General features: G+C 41.0%; 1 protein-coding gene across 1 annotated transcript in view; it reads right to left on the minus strand.

Annotated features, from left to right (window-relative positions):
* Window positions 1-417: 417 nt before the first annotated feature.
* PPP1R37 (protein phosphatase 1 regulatory subunit 37) overlaps window positions 418-13681 on the minus strand; it is a 1561993-nt gene continuing 1548729 nt past the window's right edge. Inside the window, exon 13 of the mRNA XM_069644632.1 lies at window positions 418-13099. The gene's annotated coding sequence lies outside the window, so the exon portion shown is untranslated. The remainder of the gene's footprint in view (window positions 13100-13681) is intronic.

The following is a 13681-nucleotide window of genomic DNA, read 5'->3' on the forward strand; positions in this document are numbered from 1 at the left end:
CATCAAAGATTACATCACAAATGTCATTGATGACATCAAGCACCCTGGAACTATACAGAAAGTCAATGTTTATTAAAAACACAGGAGAATTGTAAAGTGCATGGATGATGCATTAAAAGAAGGGCTCAGAAATGTAGTCACGTTGTGAGTACTTTTTCCTCATGTATGCAAGACTGGCAGCTGGAAACAGGCCCAAAATGTGTTCGCTGTAAGGATACCATGCGGTCCTCACATCATGCTGCTTCATCTAATCAATACATCTTTAAATACAAAAACCCATGGGAAGGCTGCATCTTGTTTTAGACTGGGCGTAAATACGAAATACAATGTTTTTGTTTAATAAATAAGGATGTACACAAACACATGTGCACTACTTATCAAAAGAGAATAGCTCCAATTGACATCCGACAATACAAATCAATTAGGAAACCCTTTATTTCAACCAAGAGTATTACAATAAACCCATAAATGCAATAAAACACACAGCAATAGTTCTCTAGGTTTTTAACAAAGCAAGTACTGGCCTCATACAAGCCTCTCTAATCAAGAGAAATTAAATATATTAACTCTTTAATAACCAAGTGCTGGAACACTGATGAGATGGCAACACTCAGTTAAAGGCAGGTTACATAGGATTTTCGGTCCCAAGGCAGTTTAAGCCACCAGTGTTAAATCCAGTCTGTCCAAGCTAGGTCATCCATGGTGAGCTTCCTGTGGAAAGTTAGTCTTTTAGTGGATTAATTGCCAGTGAATTGGGTTGATAAAAACAGTAAGCAAAAAAGAGCACTACTATTTCGGAATTAAAAGTGGTCATCTTTTGAAGATGCAGATAGAATGGCAATGGTGCAACTGTTCCATATGAAAAATGCTCCTTTTAAATACCTATCATTTACAGGGCATGTCATAGTGAGCAAAGCTGGGGTCTGAGCTATATCAGTTTCCTGCGCTCTAGCAATAGATGATGCTCATATAGGAACATGAGAGGTTTAGTCCTTAAGGAGGATGTGCACATGTCTTCTACGTAATTTGTAAACGCCATATGGGCACAAAGGTAAACAAAACCTGCAAAGACTTATGCTTTTACCCTTTTCAACTGCACACCACTGTGGCCTAAGTGGGTATGGACTAGTTTAACTGCAGGAAATCCTCTGTTATATTCAGTGGAGAAAAAAAACCTGTCAGTAGCAAAGGAAAACCAGGCTGGGTGATTTTCCTCTACAAAAGAGAAAAGCATTTAAAACGATCAACCGACAGCAGGCATCTCTCATTTTACAATAAGTGCATGGTTGCTTGTGATCGAGAGGAACATCCCCTGCCTGCTAGCTCCAAATGTGAAAAGGCCATTATGAGTTAGCTTATGCAAACACAAAACGCTAGGTCCTACTGACTAACCATGGGACGGTAAAGTGGGCCACAAACCTGACTAGGCAGACCAACATTTGTGGAGATTAATGAAGCAACCTTTCCTTTTCCGAATACATTTCACTCCTCCACTTTTCTTCTCCTATTAAGGATTAGCATCAACGGCATATGGGACTAGCGAGCCATATCACCCCCCCCCCCGCCCTAACCTCCATCCTCACATCAATACATTATATGCCACTTATTGTTAGCTACCTACTGCTTTACAATTTAGCAATGAAAGCCAGTCGCGTTGTAGTTACAAAAGAAGACTAGACACCAGACGGCAAACCAGAGCTCCCAATTCAAACTCCTTGGTTTAAAAAAATTAAGCACAACTCCCCTCCTTTCAATTGGCCTCCCATTGCCAACCTCTGCCAAGAAATTGTGTTTGCAACACAAGAATAGTAGTCAAGGTAAAACACTCACCAGCCAGAAAACTGATCACAGAACACGTGATACAGCCTCACTCAGTCCCATAAAAAGAAAATATCTAATACGATTGCAAACTATTGAGTACTGCAAGTGTTAACTTGTGAATGTAATGGCTGAGCGGAAATAGCTCAAAGATGAAAACTTGCCAAGTAAAGCTGAAAAGGGACCTAAAGGCTTCCAAATTCGAATGCTGCAATTGGCAGTCTCTTCAGACATTTTAGAATATCAAAGCTAGAAAATAAGATCCTCATACCAACAGTGTATGGCAGTCTTTACTGCTCGTTTACCACCTTTTATGCAATAGGGGTGTTGCTAGCATGCAGTGATTATGCACAGCTTGGTACTCTAGCTTCCTGGTTCCTACAGCTCCTGCAAGATAGATTTCAAATTCCATTCTTTTCAGATATCAGGTGATCATCAATATCTTAGCTAATACGGTCAAATGAGCTTGCCACAGATTATCATTGAATAAATATTTGCAGCAGAGCTCTAGCATAGGCTGATGGAACCATATCTGCACGCTGTTCACCCTCACAGGAGCTTACAAGCCATGACAGGTCTGATGCCACCAAATCCAGAAAACACTGGCACATGATTTTCGCACAGTTCTAGAATAGTCATGGCTACAAGAAAGTTCAGTGGAGCCCTCTGCACTCACCCTTCGAACTACATATCCAGCAAATGGATTAAAATATGCCATAAATAACACCCATGAAAACATTTGTAATGCAGCAATTTCGTTCAAAACCCACTAATGCCACCGTAGTATATTCTCTTCTGATGTTAAACACCAATTTTATTTCAACAATTGTACATTACAGAGCTCCTGTGGGGAACTTCATACATTGGGTTTTTCAAATCTCAGCATTCATCGATTCCAATGCTATATTATGATTAACTTGGAGGTTGTCTACAAATCTTTATGACTGCAAAGGAAGACTCGGTAAAAATTGACCAGATTCCGGTATGGTGGAAGGTCTGTGAACACTGCAAGTAGACCATGCATATGCCCGCCACCTCTGTCGCAGAAGACAGGTTTTGGATATAAATGCTAGAGAAGCCATCACAAGCATTGCAGCCATTCCACTACATGATACAGCATTGGGTCTGCCAGAATCACTGCCTCGTTCGTTTTAATTTTCACCTTAAGGCCAAAGACTGAGGTTTCCACAGAACCTGCTACACTTACACCACCAGTCTGTAACCTATACCCCAGGCCCCCTAAAATGAACAAAGACCACAAATAAACACAGACCTCCTTAGTAACTCCTCATAAGGTGATACGTGGACCATAGTCTTGACATGTGGTTTCGAATCCTGCGGATTACTGTTTGATAAGTTTCACACTGGAGGTAGAAATGAGGGGGGATCAGAACAGCTAACTTCCATTGAAATATTTACAGATGTCATGTTGTTGATTAGGGTGGAATAGTAAAGAAAGATTTTAGTGGGGTGGATAAGGCTGAGGGGTAGACATGTATGCAGATAGGAGGGGGAGGTAGAGTCAAAAAGTAAAATGTTCTGAAACGTAATCTTATAGCCGGATTTGCAGATAAATAACTTTCTCTGTGGTTTTTGCTGGGATCCTCACATTCATTAACTTGTTACTTAAGGCATAAGATCCTTTGTAGGAATCTCCTACTGTGTACTAAACCTTAGCTAGAAAGAGTTAAAATAGTAGAATACCAGGGAACCTCGAACACACATCTCATGATTCCCATGGCCAGAAACCATGTCCAAAGTAACACTAGGGACTGTACTTCAGTCGTGGATGAATGATGGCTACTAGTACAAGTCTGAGAATTACTAGGGGAGTAACATTTTCTTACTGTGACATCTAGTTTGTGTCATCTTCTATCTTGTGAGAACAGCTTACCAAGCAGAGAATGCTGAAACTGAAAGCTTCTTGCAGACCTGGCTTCCAGTTACAGGTTACATGGAACTGAACGTTAAAATTGAGCAAGTACTTAATTGGCATTTAGAGATTAATATTTTGAGAAGGAATGCATAGCAATAACCTTAGAAATATTGATACACTCGAAAGGTAATGCAGAGGCCTCAACTGCTTTGCAGATGTTATAAGAATGAAGCCTAACAAATAAAAAAGATAGAGCCTGGTTGATAAAGTCATCTGAAATTACCTTAAAAAGGAAGGAAGGAATGGTAGAAGGATACGTATTCCCATTATTAACTTGAAAGACTGTATAAGATTGGAACAGCAAAGAGCCTGTGTTTCAACCACACCAATTATATTTTGCGAGTTCGTGTCTTACCCGTGCACTACTTTACTGCGAGGGCATTTACAGTGCTGCATTTGGTGCTGTGCCAATCCCCTCGCAGTTCTCCTCTCTATGTTACAAGATTTCATGAAGATGGGATGTGAGCTGTCTGTGCCCCCCCCCCCCCCCCCCTCCTCTTCCACGTTGCACAGAAGGGGGTGTTCCACCACCATCACACCATCCTGCCACTGACTGCCTTTTGGTCTTCAGCGTCACGTTGCCTGCACGGCCCCCACAACGCCAATGTTGACAGTCTGTTGGGAAACTGGCTTTTCCAGTAAAGACGCACAATTACACGTCGTAATGCTGGGTCTTTACAAAGCAGCAACTGTGGCGTGGTAATTGGCGTACAATAAAGAAATGTCACTGTTTGAAGGATGTTGTTCCCCGTTGATTTGAACTCCCAAAACAGAGTTATACTATGAAAACAAACAATGTAACGTGTGCAAGCCCTAATAGCGAACAGATGGCTTTTTTGGATCTTTAGGCACAAAACGAACTGAAAATTACTTGAGAACAAAAGGTGATGGAGTGGATGATTTTTTCCCCAGTAGTAGAACATTAGCCGATTTGACTCTGAACATGCTGCCGGGCAGTCTTCTCATCTTCAAATATGCAACAACTAAAGTTCCTATGATGGAATCCTTATTCTTATATGACCAAGTCTTTATAAACAGAAGTGAAGGATTGACACTCCTGAATGCCTTTTGAAGAGTAGATCGTTTTGAACGCAAAGAAAATGCAGGTCATTATATCCTCTTTATAAAACTTGGCTAAAGAAAAGGAGGTCACCACTTTGAAGGTTAAATGAAACAATACCAACGTATTCTGCAATCACTGAGGTGACCAACCCTGATAACATGTGTCCTCACAGGTAGAGTTCATGCCAGTCAATGGTTTTATAATCAAGTTAGTTCTGGGGGACTGAATGAAGCCTTTGTAGGTGGTAGATAAGCTGCACAGAGAAATCTAAGCCAATAAGAGTCTCAACAATCTAGCATATAGGCTAGACTGTAGCTCCTGTCAGCCACTGGCCCACGGAGGAAGAAGTGGTCCTCTGGCAGAACAGGTTGGTTGCTCCTACTGAAGCTAATACACTCCATATGCCACATTGAACCCAAAAAGAATCGTTTATACTAGCAATGCCAACCCCTTGCTAAAAATCTGCTGATTCTGTAACTGACACCCCAAAATGGGACAAGGAAGGTGAAATTATGAAGATCCACCAAACCAATGCATTCCCTTCTCATGAATCAAAGTAAGGATTTAAAAGTAATCCTTGTGAATTTGTAAAGTGAAGGAACCTGAATGGCTGAAGACACATCCTCGTTCTACTGTATTCTGAAGAGACTGCGTGAAATAACTAGAGCTAAACCGTAGCCCCATATCCTCCTTTGATGACCTCAAAAGCTACACGTGAACACAGCTTTCCCAAAAATCCAACATGAGCTGCAGAGAAACAACGGGATGAGGAGGGCAGTCTTAGGCAGATGACACTTATTAACTGATTAGTTCAAGAGCAAGGTTCCTTGGATCCTCCTGGCCTAGTTCATACAGGAAACCGTGCCTCCTACAGGGGTGCAGTCCTGCAGAGGGGGGGAAGTGAACTCTTTCAGAAGTCGGACTGATTTCTTGGACTTCTGGCAAGAAAGTCTTTAAGATTTTGGTGCATAGCTGAGCCACAATTTTGGGAGGTTCCTTTAGAATGTGTTGCCCTGAAAGCAGTGATAATTTGGAATGTACATTTACCCGAGAAGCTTGCAGTTCTGTAGGGTAAAAGGCCCACCAAGATAATGAACATGGATGAGAGTATTGCAGCAGTTACTTTCTCATGCTGACTGGGGAAGATAGACTCCTGGTAGTATGTCTAACAAGTTGATACACATGCTCGATAAAAAAAAATGTCTCCCTTCAACAATAAATACATGGAATTTCTACCATCGATATAACTAAGCAAGAATGTCTAAATACAGGGAAATGACTCACATTGAAAGCATTTATGCACTGTTGTTTCATGCATTACTAACACACATTTGTCCGTGCTGGATTTGGCTATGGACGATGGCAGGAGCAAAGTGGGTGGGTCAGTGAGGTAGAAGACCTCAACTGACAAGCCATTCACTGAGTAGGTGTTCAAAGTGAGATGCAGGTCTTCTTTCTAATAGTGGCAACAGTAACCTGAATAGTGTCACATAGCCCTAAAAGAATGCATGGCTAAGGTAATCGAGGCATGGAATGCTCCAGCAGATTCTTTGGAGGATCTGAAGCGTACAAGGTTGAAGGGTCACTGGAGGCAGGAGATTGTAAGCAAGGTTTCCCAAGTCCCTTTATATTGTTCAATGAGAGGTTTAGTAAACACTTCAAGACAAAGGAAATGCAATCATTGCTGAACTCAGCATCACAGGATGCAACACTTCTGCACCTCAGATTTAAAGGAGAAAAAGATGGACTTAAGCTATCTGCACTATTGTCCTACAAAAGGGAAAACAATAGCCTTAATAAAGCACCATCCCTGAAAGAGTTCCCATGTAAGAGATTTGGAGTGTGTCTCAAGGTTGGGGGAAAAGAGGTGAGGGGCAGACAGTGGGTTGCAAACAGTAAATATTGGTACTTTGGAAAATAGCACATGTTGGTCCTCCCCAGTATCCTTTAAGAGCTAGAGCCCTTGCATCCATCTTGAGAATTACTTTGGCCATGGCGTTTGTGGAAGAAACCTCTCTAAATACAAAACCTCACTTTTAGGAACTGCAAGTACAGATGCTTTTAGTTCCTTATGAAGGGAATGAACCCCAGTACAGGTAACCTAACAGAATCTGAATTATGCAATGATGTTGAACAACATTATGCCAAGAGGTGACAAGCTGCCAATGTCTCTTGCCAGAGGACAAAAGCCTTTGAGTGTTCAAATCTGGACATGCAACGTACACACTGGCTAAAAAAGGGCAGTAAAGATTCATGAGGGAGAAAAAAATCTTGAAAAAGAAATGAGAATTAGCTTTCTCTGTCAATGCAGAAAAGCGACGGCTCGAAGAATTAAGAAGTAAGGCCTGGAGACGCTGTAAAGGTTGCAAGGTGAAAGGATGTGCTGTGTCTATAATACCGGATGCAATACTGTTAAAGCACAATATTAGGTCTGCCAGCAAAGGTGGTGGGAGGGGTTAAAGAATGCATATTTTTCCCCAAGGTGGGCAGAGAGAGAAGAAACCATATGTTAAGAATATCTATTCGTTATTGAGTAGGTAAGTTCTGGAAAATTGAGGAAAGTCAGTGCACAAACCTAGTACCCGCTGAACTGTTTCAGGTCTTGGCGAGTATGCAATGAATTGAGCAAGTAATGCAACTGAACAATCATCAACAAATACTGATGCAAAAGAAAAAACCTGCTGAACTGGTGGTAATGGCTCAGGCCCTTCCAAGTGATACAAAGTGCGCCTTTGGTAAATTGGTTTCTGTCTTTAAAACAGTATTGAAAATGTTGACCAAACTGCTCACAGGTTTCAATAGGTACTACTCATATAACAAGCAATCAAAGTTAAACAGCCTGCTTGAGGTATGAACATTGGAGCAGTTCAAGTGCCAGAGGAGATCAACATTTAGCGCGAGACAGCCATTGCTAAACCAGAACATTTTCATTATGATCTAACTGCATGGACTAAAATGTTGCAGTATCTTTTATACCAACCAACAGCACGTGTCCAAGAGAATCTGCACATACACCATATATGAACATGCGAGTCAAGCACCAAAATAAAAATAGAACAGCAACTTCCCTCTACCTAGCAAGGGAAATAATTGAACATTTGCACACCAAGTACAAATTTAAAATAGGTTTGTCCTCATATGAGCGAAAGGAGTGACTCTTCTTTCTGGACACCCATTCACTGCCTTTGCTACGATTAGTAAGCATCACTGTACACCAAGTTATCTCCCAGTAATGAAGACTTGCGGTAGATTAATTGGTTCAATATTTGATTTTCATTCCCCCAGTGATCCTCACACACACACAGATCTAACGGAGCAACTTCAACCACAACATAAAACAAGTAGTGGAGGTTTGTCATGACTGGCAATGCAAAAACAGCCTCATTTCCAGTGGATCAACAGATTAACAGCCATCAATCAACACCTGGTGTCCAACGATTGCATGGAATCGAAGAATTCCTTTATAGACAGACAGTACCAGAAAGGGTGCTCTAATGTCTAGGAATTATGCTATAAGTTCAAGTGGCTGACACTGAATGAACACATTCTGCTCTGTTTTTAAAGGCTGGCACTTGGTATGTGGTCCTGCTTTAAGGAAGCATTATGAGCATAGAGATGACAAAATAGGCCTGCGTTATTTGTTAACTCTTATCAGGGTCGGGTATTTTCCCCCAAAAAATGTAATTTTCTCTCCCCTGAACATGTCAGCCTTTGCCCTTGCCCCTAACCCCACTCCTCTACTTACCTTGTGGCAGTACACTTGGCTGTGTGCCGCTGACTCGCAGTGTCCCTGTGACGCCTGTTCCCTTTTACTTCCGTGAACGGGAACTGGCGCTGTAGGGTCCTTTCCTTTTATTTTCTTTTTTACAGGACCAGCTGTGGGGTCATCCCTGCAACCCCACTCACAATATAGTTAACAAGGGTGCGGGGGATACCCCCGCAGCCCTTGCCACCAAATGGAGGATTTTTCAGCCATTCAGAATTTTCGAAAGGGCAAAATTAAGTCAAATCTCCCTTTCGGTCTTTTTCTCTGACTTTTTGGACGTTTTCATTAATTCAGGATGAGGATGGTAAAAATAAAACAGCAACTGCAGTCTGAAAATAAACCCAGATTGGCCCTTCACTTTCTGATGTATGTGAGCCAGAAGACCGAAAGGAAGACATCTTTTGCAGAGCAGCCATTGCCTTCACATTGCTTACCGGTAACGTTCATTCACAGAGAGGAAACACCACTGTATTAGTGCAAATATTCTTACTAAGCACTACCCCCTACCATGGACAGGACTGGCAACACTGGTGGCTATTGAATATTGAAAATAGACAGGATCAGTCAGTCTAATGACAGCAGACAGTGCTATATAAACATCAAATAAATCTACACATTTGAGGAAATGACAAACATTTATTATCAGCAAAATTAATTCACCTCTCTCCTTGGGTATGTAGTGTTATGCTGCAAGCATGTACTGTGATTCTATGGAAGTGGATGGTCGTTCTCAGAGCCTTCTTAGCCCCTCTTGCATGATCACATGCTCTCAACTCCCTGATAGTATTTATTGCACTTATGAGAAAATAAAATAAAACTATATATAAAAAAGCTTTCTTTTCATCATGGTCACCTATATTAGGTGGGTAACTCAAGTCAGTTTGTACAATAAGGAATAGGTAGACAGTGTGTGCTGTGAAGGTCTGGTAGTGCAACAGCCAGACAGCAATTTCAGAATGCAAGAGTCCTTTCTGCTCACCTTGTTGGCAGTCAGTGGCTGACATCTCCCACACATGCACCACAGTATTATCTGTCCATAGCACCCTTCCACAGAATGCCCAAGTGCATAATACGTTTAAGCAGTTATCTTGGAATTTGTTTTGGGTGTGAACTGGCTAGAAGTCTCTACAGCAACAATGTCTGGATCAGTGACAATGTATCAGTCTTTTCTTTCTAAAGCAACTGTTAACCATTCTTCAAAGGCAATCTTTGTAGTAACAGGAGACACTTTACAGTCTACCATGTGACAGATAAATAGCCTTAGACGCTAATGGTAGATTGTTTGGCTACTAGTTACCACCACAGATATTTTTGTTTCTCTCAGTTCTGGTTTAACACATCATCTTGAGTGGTGTGAAATGTCTCACACATTACTATTCAAACAGTAGCTACCTTGCGTAAAACGTATGTATTTTAATGTAAGATTGGAGGAGGGCGTTAAATGTGCTCTGTTCTTCTTGGTCCCTCCCATGCAACAAACGATTTACCCATTTGAAAACAGTTAAATATTTTCTTTCCTTACATTTTTTTCGATTGGGCCCAAATGGAGGAAACAAAGTTTGTGTTGGGAAAACTATCATCACAGATCTTGCAAGCAATTAGTAGTTACTAATGTTCTTAAGATCTGTGCTGGCTTGGAGTGGTCATGGAAGGAGCCGAAATTTACTCTGTTGGGTAACTCGTGACACTAAAGGGCCATGCCTATTGAGCGAACATTGAACAAGGTATAAGATTGCTTCATGGCTAGGTTGTGAGGTACAAGAGGGTGAGTGACGATTAGAAAACTTCTAGTATTTGAATTATGAGGCAGGGTTCAAAAGTATGTTCGTCATCCTAAATATAGATATTCTGGGGCAAGGGTTGTATCCTATGAAAAAACCAAATACAACAATGTGTCATTACTAGATGCATAGACACCTGGGAATAGAAAACAAACAATTATTGGAACCTAAAAGCAAGGAACGGTCAACAGCATTAACTCCACCCAATAATTCATCAAGACAGATACTTCAAGAACTCAGTAGCAGTTATATTCAGACAAACAGACACACACACTTCCTTTGGTGATTCAACTCGTTTTCATCCCCAGCAATAGAAATAAGAATAAAAAAAAAAAGTAAAATATTATTTGCATGCTGATTATATGCTGGGATTGGGCAACCAAGACCACGTGACAGCACACATGCCACATTCCTAGCTATACTTTATTGCTTCTTAAAGTCAGATTAAATGTTTTACATTGTCTAGGATGTAGTCAAATTAAGGTGCTCCTGCACAATCCAGTTGAGTCTACCAGTGGGGAAAACATGGACGCGTAACCCAGCCTTTTAAAAAAAAACAAAACCAACCAAATAATTCCTAAAAAGAAAAAAAAACAAAAAAAAAAAAGGAAAAAAAATCAATTAAGAAGTTTATAAATTGATAATGACAACTATAGTAATCAACTATGCCTTGGCGATGGCACATTCTGGCAATACCCTATAGCCTTGTATCAGTCCAACATACTGTCTAGCTGAGTGTCTTAAAAGAGACAACGACTAGACCATTATGGACCTCACCCCTGGGGGTAATCAACTCATCTAGTGTCTACCCTATGTCAGACAATCAATGACACAGGAGATGTACGTGAGGTCTTGTCCACAGAGGGTGGGAATGTGGCCAATGAGAGGCTGTGTCTCTGCATTACATTTGGTAGAAGGTTTGCCATCTGACGGTGCCATCGGAGCAGCAACAGCATGCAGAGAATCGTTTGCCAATTAATTCCCTTGGAGCTGAATGATATTTGGATGGGCCAGGGGGGTGTAGTACTAGTCAGTGCTTCTCGATTAGGCTGAGAACAATTCCAAAGAGGTATCTCTTGCTGCACTCTGAAAGGGCTAATACAAACAAATAGTTCAGAGTGGCATCTAATGATCTATTCGAGCAGTCAGGGCAGAAATTCCCCCAGGGCAGGTAAAAACTACCAGCCACTGGACCGAAGGCGAGACCAACAAGTTCCAACAAATAGTTCTGCAATTTAAAGGCATTGCCTCAAAATTGCTCTCTCTACCGCCTAAACACAGTCTAATTGATTTTGGTAATTTTTGCTCCCATGTACGATTCCTTTTATGTATATGAAAGCTGTGCCCTTCTCCACAACCTTTAAATGGTATCAGTGTGCATGTTCATCCCATCAATGCCATTATTTACTCTGATAAACTGATGAATGTCATTAAGGGAGACTGCTACTCCCACATGGATACTTCATTTACAAATTATTCCTCTTGGTAAAAACATTTCTTTGTAAACATGAGACCATGATCTGCCTGGATGCCTCCATCCTAGGCCTTCCATAGCAGATAGCAATTGTAATGCCTTTTAAGGTCTTTTTCACTCTTTGCAGCTTATTGTTCCTTGAGTTACCTCTTCTAACCACTGCAATGGAATTACAAGCTTAGCAACTGGTACAACATATGCAGAGAATCAAAACACCTGAGCCACTCATTCTCCTTTGTAGCCAAGCAACGTATAGAAGTGATGTGAAGAACGCCTGTCCTGGGTGACAATGGAAGAACTTCTCAAAAGCCCATCGTGGGCAGTGCAATCCAAGATCATGAAGGCTTCCCTAAGAACAAACAAATGCACATACAAAGATACTCTTGAATAAAACATTTCTGTTGAACATGGGGAATGGTATAGAAGTACAGAAAATGTACTTGGTGCGTGCGGATCTTTATGTTTTGGAACATGCTGACTTCTACTGACCAGAGTACTTCCAAGAGGAGGACTACCATGAAATAGACAAGAGATCCTTTTTTCTCTAAGAAAAATATGTCAGGGATGTAAAGTTCCAAAAATGGTAACACGTGGCTAGGGGCATCACAGTAAGTTGGTGGTCACAACTTCTTTTCAGACATCAACTGGTTCAATTCAGCCATTTTTGCAACATAGGCATCCACCACAGAAGCTTTTCCAACGTTGTTATAAGCAGCCTTCAACAAGTAGCTGTGTCCTTCTCACAGTCATTAACAGTTAATGAAAGAGGGCTTCTGTTTTCCAGCGGATTGAAGGGACAGAAGAGGCTCCATTATCCTGAGAACTGATTCTGTCCCAAGGACGCAAACAGTGTTTTGCTAGAAGGATAAAAAACTGCATAAAGTCTTTGGGTAACGGGAAGTCTAGAAGCAATGTTTCCATCTTGTAATCACATTCACAAGAGATCATCAAACAATGCTTTGTGGGTTGACTACAAAGGATTTAAACATTGACTTCTGTATAATCCGTCCGTTTTTTGGTTCATACAGTCTTTGCTCGACAGACTTAAACAAATCCCCAGAGCAAAGGAAAGTGCATGAGGTGGAGAGCAATCTTTCAAAGTGGGAAGATGAACAATCAAAGTTTTAGAGGATAAGAAAGTCGCCCACTAGGGACCTTTTCTCCTCATTTCCTCCCTTGGTGTGCAGAATGAGAAGGAAACAAAAGGTGCACAGGCATCTTCCAAGTCTGCCTTAGTGAAACGGATGAACTCCCAAATTCACTGTAAATAGAAGAGAAAAAAATATCAGAACCTAAAAAATGTATAAAACATACAATAAAACAAAGACAGTAGCATTTAATACAATCTCCATGTTTGCAAGGGCATACGATGGAACAAGATCTGAAAAGAGCGAATAACCATCAAAATTCAAATGAAAATTAGTATGGAAAAATCAAGTTTGAGAAGGCAACCTAAGGTACGTAACTGAGTGTCTTGATCTTTCTTTGATTTAGAGAAAGTGGCGCTGCTCAACATTCCTCACTACCAAGGACGCTGAATGAACTGATCCGATTGTACTTTTATGTCACCATTCATCATGACTTTCTCCAAGTATACACTTGATTTAAAGGCAGCAGACAAAAATGCTTCTTTGCCTTTTTTCTAGTCCTAATTTGTCAAAGGATCTGTTTCAAATAGGCATTGCGCTTCATAATACAACTGTCCCTCGGGTAGACATTACTTGAATTATGCTAAAAAGTACCCAAGCATCTCCCCTACCACAAAGCCCCCCCCCCCCGAACTTCAGAATATTCACACACACCACTTCCACAGAAGTTTAAAAAATGGGTCCTCGTGTTGATT

Source organism: Ambystoma mexicanum, chromosome 2p (genome assembly GCF_040938575.1).
Source record: "Ambystoma mexicanum isolate Mex_15411 chromosome 2p, UKY_AmexF1_1, whole genome shotgun sequence".
Classification (NCBI taxonomy): Eukaryota; Metazoa; Chordata; class Amphibia; order Caudata; family Ambystomatidae; genus Ambystoma; species Ambystoma mexicanum.